Raw genomic sequence first — 9,202 nt, 5'->3', positions numbered from 1 at the left:
GGGAGGAGGAGGATGGGCTGCGTGGGAATCCTGGCTGAGCACACGCTCTCTGTGTCTTTATAAATCTGTGCCATTCTGAGTCAGCACTGATTACCACAGGCGCAATTACAGCACCTGCAGGCAGGCGTTAATACTGCTAATGATATCGCTTTGCGGAGTGATTATCTGAGAACCGACCTCAGCGGCTGCACCAGGATTGCAGCCTCGTGTGACCCCGCGTGAAGCCGGCAGTGGGGAAGGCGGGCGGCACGTGTTCCGTCAAGACGGGCTGTCAGAGAGGGCAGCCTGCCATTAGATCAGACGTGCTGTCATCGGGGGCTGGCGCACCCCCGCTCACGTGCTCTAGGGTGGGTGATGACCTTTAACAGATGTAGATTCTCAATATAACAACCCTTGGGTGCAGAGCAGATAAATGCACCAAGCTCCGCAGCTGGCCCCTTCATCTTTCCATCTCTGCTTGGATCAGCACCTCCTGGGCTTACAAAGGTCACCGTGGAGATCGCTCAAGGACTGGCCCAGCCAGTCCCATCTGTGATCTCATGCTTGGGGATCCCTGGGTCAACTGAACCCAAACCATTCCCTTTTGCCAGTCCCTTGACCATTGTTTTGATAGTTTCCTTTTCACTGTTTTTGGGGAGAGAAGAAAACAAAAGTTCTGACACCTCCCCCCCCCCCCATCAAAATGAGATTATATCCATTAACTGTTCCTGACAAAAAAAATGGCATCTCCACCAAATGTTTTGCCTTAACAGGACACACAGAGTGGTCTTGCAGACACAGAGGATCGCTCCTAATCTCTGAAGTTCAGGTAACCTACCCGAGAGGTGTCTGCTTGCCTGACCAGGCTGTTCGATATATTCCAGTGACCCTCTCACTCCCCATTCCCCAGCCTGCCTGCCGGCTAGCCAAAGAGCTTGCTTCTGTGGAAGCCTGACCTTTGATTAATTGCATGCTCAGGTTCACAGAAATGTTAAGTCGCTCCCTATTGGCCATGACTTTTATCTCTAGGAGATTTACAACCCCTTACAAGATCATATTTGTAATACTCAGAATATGCAAAAGTTATAACCAGGTGCTTCCTAATACCAGTCGTCTGTTCCCAGCCAGACTGGCCTGGAGCCTTCCTGGCTCTTGTCTGGGCTGCTCTCATTCCCCACTCCCCCTTCCATGCATCAGAACTCTCTTGATCTTCAAGCACAGCACAGAGCCCACCTCGTCCAGGGGGCAGTCCTAGACTATCCTGGTGGCAGTGGTCGCTCCCCCTCAGGAAATGAGATAACTGGCCTATCAGAAAAAGAACATTAGACTGAGAGTCAGAAAGGCTGGACCCAAATCCCAGCTTTGCTAGGAAGTCACTCAGTTTTCCAGAATTTCTGTAACAAAGTATCACAAACTAGGGGTGTGTAAATAGCAGAAATGTGTTGTCTGACGGTTCTAGAAGCTAAAAGTGTGAAATCAAGATGTCAGCAGGGCTGGTTCCTTCTGAGGGCTGTGAGGGAGAATCCATTCTATGCCTCTCCCCAAGCTTCTGGGTGTTTGCCAGCAACATCTGGTGTCTCTTGGCTAGGAGAAGCATCACCCCAATTCTTGCCTTCATCGTCACATGGTGTTTCCCGGGTGTGCATGTCTCTTTGTGTCCAAATTTTTCCTTTTTATAAGCACACCCACCATGTTGGATTAGGGGCCCACCCTACTCCAGTGTGACCTCACGTTAACTAATTCCACCTACAATGACCCTGTTTCCAAATAAGATCACATTCTGAGATACTGGGGGTTAGGACTTCAACGTAGGAATTTTGGGAGGACACAATTCAACCCATAACAGGGGCCTTGGCCAAATCCTTCTCAGTACCCTCACCTGTAAAACGCAGATAGGACAGAAACAACTGCTCACAGAGTGTCCGGAAGGATCAGTGCATGTGACTACCCAGCATTGTGGATGCATATGTTGGATTTCCTCTGTTATCGTTTCTATTTTCTGCTGTCTTATTATGCGTCTTACAACTGTATGTGAGTGGAAGCAGAGAGGAGGGGAAAGAGGCGGGCAGACAAGACACAAACATAACTGAAGCCTCCTCCCTGGGGAAATGGGGACACCAAGATGGCTTCCTTCAATCGGGCACCTCTCGAAGCAAGGACACAAGCTGTAGGCAAAGAACTTAGAGTCTAGCAGAGGAGCCCAGTGTCCAAGGACCCAGCAGAGAGATATAGTCCTTGCTTGGCAAGTAAGAAGAGCAGACATCCCCCCAGATGAGGAGAGATCAGCTTTGGTAAATCCCTGCCCAGAATTTTGCAATAAAAAAAAACTGAAAGAAGTTATTTTAATCTCAGCACACATGTATAATTTTATCACTAAAACACTTATTTTTGTTCTGAATTACACACGGTTTAGGGAATGAGGGCTCTCTCATAAGCTTTTCGGGGCTTAGTGCCACCAAAGACCTTACAAGGGCTCTTAGAGTGCTTGGCACAAAAATATGTAATTACATTAAAAGAATTATATTTAAAAAAATATGTAATTACATTAAAAAAATGTAAAAAATTACATTTGTATGTAATTACATACAAAAAAATAAATATGTAATTACATTAAAAATATGTAAATTACATTAAAATTACAAAAATATGTAATTACATTAAAATACAAAAAAATTTACATACATAAAAATATGTAATTACAATAAAAATTACATTACATTTGTGCCCCCCTCACAAATGATCTTGAAGAAGAAGAGAGGGAAGAGTGGTTTCTAAAAACAAAATAAATAAATAAATAAATGTGGAGGGACAGGGAGCTCTGATGAATTCATGCCTAGAAAGGATCTTACAAAAGGCAGTAGGAAATCAGTTTTTATGAAGACACAAAAGCGTGTAAAAACAAACTAAAACCCCCAATAAGATGAGTTTGGAAAATCCCATTCTAGGTGTTTTTCTGAGTTCCTATGAAGGGAAGAGGTGGAGTACAGATCAAAGAAGAGGGAGCTGAGGGGCAATGAGTGGATGAAGTTGCCAGCAATGGGCAGAGGGTAGAAACTTCCCATCTCCTAGCATACCTTCATCCTTTTAGCTAAGGAAAATGGTCTGCAGATCTAAAGAATCAGGATAACTATCATTAAGGGAAAAATGAAGCCTAAAAGGGAGATGACAAGAACACCCAGATGCTCCTACTGGCTGGTTCCCAACTTGTGCTTTCTCTTGCTCACTATGTTCCATCTCTTCCTCCCCATCCCATTCTTACATCTCAGAAGAATATTCTGGACTGCTTTCTGCCCTTCCTTATCTCCCATGGATTCCTCGGCCCATTGTAAGTGGTCTTCTATGCCCACTACTCTTCTGTAAGAGACAGTCTAAGGTCAATAATAACTACGTATCTGATAGACCCAAGAGGTACATTTTAACCTTTGTCCCACTGGGCCCTCTGTTGCATCCATCCAACTATGTTCATCACTACCTGTTCCTGATCTATTGTTTTGACTTACAAGATACCAAGCTCTCTTGGTTCTCCTCTTATCTTTCAATATTCTTCACTTGCCCTTTAAAGCTTTGTGTTTGTAGGGTCCATTCTTTGCCCACTGGCTTTCCTGGTGATCTCATCCACTGTCATGGACATGTGGTTGGTCTCCTGCCTCCATTCCATTTTAGATTATTAGTCCACATCCATTGTGGCAAGTCAGTCCCCTTTACAGGGATCAAAGTGCCCCAACCTTCCTTCCATAAGAAGAGGTATTTTATGAAAAGAAAGAAAACTAACTTCTTGGGGGAAAAAAGTCTCACTTCTAGGAACCTATCCTAAGGGGAGAAAACACGACAGATGTCTTCGAGAAAAGATGTTTACTATCAGATTATTTATAACAGGGCAAACCTTGATTTTAGCCATGTGAGACCCAGGTCAAACTTCTGAATCTATACAAGTGTAAGACAGTAAATTCGTATCGTCTAAACCACTTAGTTTATGTAATTTATTAGGAAATAAATAGTAAATAAATACAACGTCCTTTCTCTTGCAGCTTCCTTTTTTTTTTATAAAGATTTTATTTATTTATTTGAGAGCAAAAGCGAGAGAGATCAGAGAGGGAGAGGGAGAAGCAGACTCCCCGCTGAGCAGGGAGCCCAATATGGGACTTGATCCCAGGACCCTGAGGTCATGACCTGAGCCGAAGGCAGAGGCTTAACCGACTGGGCCACCCAGGCGCCCTTATAACTTCCATTTTACTGAAATGTTACCTCGGCTGCCAATTAAGGCTTTTCCCTTTATGGGAAGGTTTGTTGGATAAAAGTGCTCTTAGCAGATAGGCATCTCAGGCATCCAGGTACCAAGGCCTGGTGTGTGATTCCTCTCCCCGAATCTCTTGGCAAGCTCTGTGCCCCCCTCACCCGTTTGCTCCCTTGCTGAGGCAGATCCTGGGCGGCAGACCCTGAGAGTGAGTTTGAGCACCCTCCTTTAATTCATCCCGCCTCTACACAGCACCCATCCCCTGCCTGTTTGGGCAGCACCAGGTTAGAGCACAACTGGACATCAGTTAACCAGCTGTGGACTTGGCAGCCAGGAGTAGGGGAGGGGGCGATGTCTGTCCTTCAAACCTTCCTCGTCTCCCTAGGGATTCTGGTCCACTTAAAAGAGGTCTTCACTAAACCAGAACCCCAAGTCTGGCTCCCACTTTCTGCCACCATCTCACCCCTCCAAACCCCAGAGCTCCACAGAGTGGATGGCTAGGACAGCAGTGGGGCCATCGCCAGACTCTGCTGACACCACAGTGAGCACGGCCCCCGTCCCATGAACCCCACGGGCAATGCTTGGTTATGTTCAGCAGGAACAGTAATGTCTTTCCTGGTCAGAATGAGAACAGATCGCCCCCCTGGTGATGGGAGAGGCTGGGTTTCCCGCTGGAACTACTGCCTTCGGTAGCAGCTTCTAGACCCAGAAAAACTCGGGGTTGGAAGTGACGCATGTTCATGGGGAGGCACGAGGATAGGAAGACTCTGCCTCTGTCTCTGATCCTGGGGGTTTCTACCTTGGGGCAGAGAAGCCCACCTCAGAGAACACGCAGGTACTGGGGCCTCCCCTGTGGGCCTCCACCTCCGGATGCTTCTGGGCCAAACGTGAAAAGTGGGCTTTGTTCTGTTTTGTTCTGTTTCACTCAGCTGGGTAAGGCTGGCCCCTCCACACCCACAGGAGCTAACGTTTGGAAGAGAGAGTGGCTTTTCCCTCCGTTCTTCCACAGCTGCCTGGGACACGGAGCTTACCCGTGGTGAGTCAGTCAGGAGAACAAGCAAAAGAGGCCCACACGGATTTTACACCAAATCTCATTTAAAGACCCGTGTTTACCTGAGATGCTTCTACTTTTCCTCTCTGAGAAGCAGCCTTTGCTGACCGGCTGGCTGTAGGAACAACAGGCCAGATTCAAGGGCTCTGTCTGTCCTCCCCACCCGCACACGGGAGCCCCAACATGTTACTGCTGCCCCTTCCTGACGGCCATCCCCCAACTTCCTCGACGTGGCCCCAACCATGACACATGATTTTCCATTGCGCACGACCTCTTTTCTGAAAGGACACCCATGAAGTTAGCCTCCCTGGGGTCTCTCACTGTGTCATTCAAAGTTTCCAGTAACTTTCTGATCTGATGGGAGACGCATAACTACATGCTTTATGCATACATTTCAGATACACGGTGTGGGCGTCTGTCTCTGTTTAGACAAATGTGGGCCCCGACGTAGCCTGTCGAGAGGTGGAGGAGAGAAGTGTGCGGAGAGCCGAGCTCCTTGGCGGGCTGAAGACAGAGGACAGGCAGGAGAGGAGGCAGGACGTGGGCTCCTGGGCATGAAGCCACCTTTCAGATGCTTTTCTACTTTTGCATCTTAAACAACGGGCACGAAGTGTTGACCACACGATCCTCACACACCAGATGACCAATAGCAGAATCTACCTGCCTCCAGCTGGTACCTTGAAGCTGAACGAGAGTAAATCTGCGGTAAATTCTGAGCTTGGCCGCAGGACGCAGGCATAGCCTGACCAGCAAAGGAGAGGGGGTTACAATTGACACCTTGTGAAATCCACACGGACTCATGAGGGGTTCTTCCTTCCACGCTCTAGATGAGCAAACAGAGGGCTGAGCTGTCAAGAGACCTTCCCCATCGCCCAGGCAGAAAGAGGAAGAGCCAGGACTCAAACCCAGACCAGACTCAAGGGCTTTCTCATTTCCATTGGCCACATACATCCCCAGACATTACTAACTGTTCCGTGGGGGGGGGGGGGGGGGGGGGGCAGAGTCACCCCTGGTTGAGAACCACCGCACTAGGTGAAGAAAAGCACTAACTGATCAGATGCTTTCTTGATGCGATCTAGGATTTGGGTCCCTGTGAGGTAGGTATTAGTGTGCAAGGAGGAGACGAGGAACAGAGAGGTTAGGGAACTGGTTCAACAGATGGGTTCTGAGGCAGGTCGGTCTGTTTCCCATGCTCATGGGAGCCAGAAATAGCCATTGAAAAAAGACCTGAACAGCCATCTGTGGGGGTTCTACAGTTGTTCATGTAATCACCATTCTTATTTTATATCTTTCCTAGTTCAACGAAAGGTTGGGGTCTGAATGAATATTTTCAGTGCTGATTTATATTTTTCTCCCCAGGACTATTAACTGCAGTATTCAAATTCCACTGTACGTTTTCAAAAGTGCCATTTCAGAGACGTGTTAAAATATTGGATATATTTTCCCCTGGAATGCCTGGTGGGCTCCCTCTGGTGTCAGCTAAGATTATATTTGACTTGAGGGGAGCTCATGTGTAACCACATTTCACACTAATGAGGAATACGTCCTTCCTCAAGGGGCCATTTCAGAGATCCAACTAGCTCTTATTGACGACATTATAAAATTGTTTTATTCAGATTTTACGAATATTCTGGGAAGGGTCTACCATAACTTAAGTTTTATAAGGTTAGAAAACAACAAATCTGAATTTCTTGTTTAATTTTTGAAAGGACCCAAAGTGACATTTCACAAGATGGGACAAACTGACAAGACAAACATGCAACTGTCAATACTTCCATCTGTGTCTATCTGTATAAAGGAGCAAATGAAAATGTCCAGTCTCACTCTGATAAAAAGAAATGCAAATTAAAATAAAAATAATGTGGTAGGGCTTTAACTTACCAACGAAGCAAATCTTTCTTTAAACAACACCAAATTCTGTGAGCACAAAATAAAACAGATCTATTCTCATGCTTAGCTGGCAGCTTTTTCATGCAGCCATCTGGACGAATTATTGAACAATATGCAGAAAAAGCCATAATAATCTTGCATACTCTTTGACCCATTCATCCTATATACCTAGGAATGGTTTAAGCAAATACTTCAGGAGGAGGAAGAAACTACTTGCATGGGGATGTTCATTATCATGCTGACTGTAATAATAAATGTTCGGAGCCAACAATGGGAGAACGGTATATTTAAGTGAATTATGGCAAATTATCCATTCTGGCATAGTGGTGGTTAAAGTGGGCTTTAGAGTCAGAATGTCTGGGTTGAAATGTCGGCTCCAGTGCTGGTTCTGTGATCTTAAACAGATTGAATCTCTTCATCTGTGCAATGGGTATAAGAATAGTACCTACCTACGTGATTATTTTGAAAATTAAACAATACCAAGTACATAAAGCACTGAGTGGTGATGCATAGTAAATGCTCAATAAATTCTTTTGATGGACTATTATGTACCTAGTGAAAATAAGAATTGGGAAAAAACCTAATAATATGACATTTTAAAAATAATAATAATATTGAAATAGAAAATATTCTGTATTCATAAATGCTAGTAGAAAACACACAAAAATTAGAATAAATTTGTCAAAATGTTGAAGTCATGGATGCCTTTTCCCCCTCAATTTTCTATGTTGCTATTATTTTTGTCATTAAAATACTAAGTAGTGGGCACCTGGGTGGCTCATTCGGTTGAGCATCCAACTCTTGATTTTTGGCTCAGGTCATGATCTCAGGGTCCTGGGATCGAGCCCCAAGTTGGGCTCCGAGCTAGCAGAGAGTCTGCTTGCGAATTCTCTCCCTCTCCCTCTGCCACTCCCCCCACTCACATGCTCTCTTTCTCTCTTTCTCTCTGAAATGGATGGATACAACTTCTACCAGAACATATTAAATGCTATAATTGAGATTCATTCAGAGTTCAACAAGATCACCAAAGAGGAACAGCTAAATGGCCCTAAGATGGAGGATGGTCAAGGAAAGCTTCACAAATGATGTAATGCATGAAAATAATCTTGGAAGATTTATAAAAGCTAATTAAATGAAGAGAGGAAGGAAGAACATTCCAGGGAGGGAATATAACTAAGAAAGGCAAAAGTGAATTAAAGCAAAGTGGGTCCAAGGAACTTAAGTATATGGATAAAACCATAACATGGGAGACTGTTGTAAGAAAAGAGCCCAGCGATGTAGGCAGGGCTACATCTCACAGCTGAGCTGGACAATCCGAGCTTTGGGGGAACCGTTGACAGACATTGCTGGAGGAGGTCATTGAGAGGTTGACCCTCAAACTGGACCAGGGCCATTGGAAGCTCCATACCCACTCCCCTGTCCTTGGAATGTATGTCCCACCCACTGTTCCTGTACTAGGAGTCCCTTCGAGGGCATAGATAGCCTTGAGAGAGCACCGTGTTGAGACCATCGGAATGATACACAAGACTGAAACCCAGGCATGGCCTCTACAGAAACTTAAGATTCTGGTGGGTAGGTGTGGGAGATCTACTCATCTTGCTGCCGCCCAAGACAAGACTTGTATGCTAGTTCCTTTGCTTAGTAAAGCTGCCACTTATCAACCTAGAGTGCCGGCCTCTGCCTTCAGTCTCTCCTTGCCCTCTGAGTACAGGGGCTAATTTTGATTCTCACTCGGGGAAGTCCCAAAGTTGTGAGCCAACCAACAACTGGCGAGCCAACCAGGATACCAAAGAAATGGGTCTTAGGCAAGAGGCATCCGAAGAGGGAACCCGAGTTTGGCCCTGTGGGGAGGGGTGGCCCATAGGTCAGATGCTTGGGAACTGCTGCATGGCGAAAACGCCAGCCGGTCCAATGCATTTGGTGGAGGAAGGGTGCACACATATGGCGGCAAAAAAGGGAAACCAGTGGCTGCCACAGTGGGCAGGCCTCCTCTGTGGGCGGCTCGATGGCCCCCGGTACCCAAGTACGGCTTGGAAAGTTGGAAGAGC

The sequence above is a fragment of the Mirounga angustirostris genome, unplaced genomic scaffold (genome assembly GCF_029215605.1).
Source record: "Mirounga angustirostris isolate CCGP_5_RB_7025 unplaced genomic scaffold, mMirAng1.0.hap1 SCAF_8, whole genome shotgun sequence".
Taxonomy (NCBI): Eukaryota; Metazoa; Chordata; class Mammalia; order Carnivora; family Phocidae; genus Mirounga; species Mirounga angustirostris.
This window is presented reverse-complemented; position numbering follows the sequence as displayed.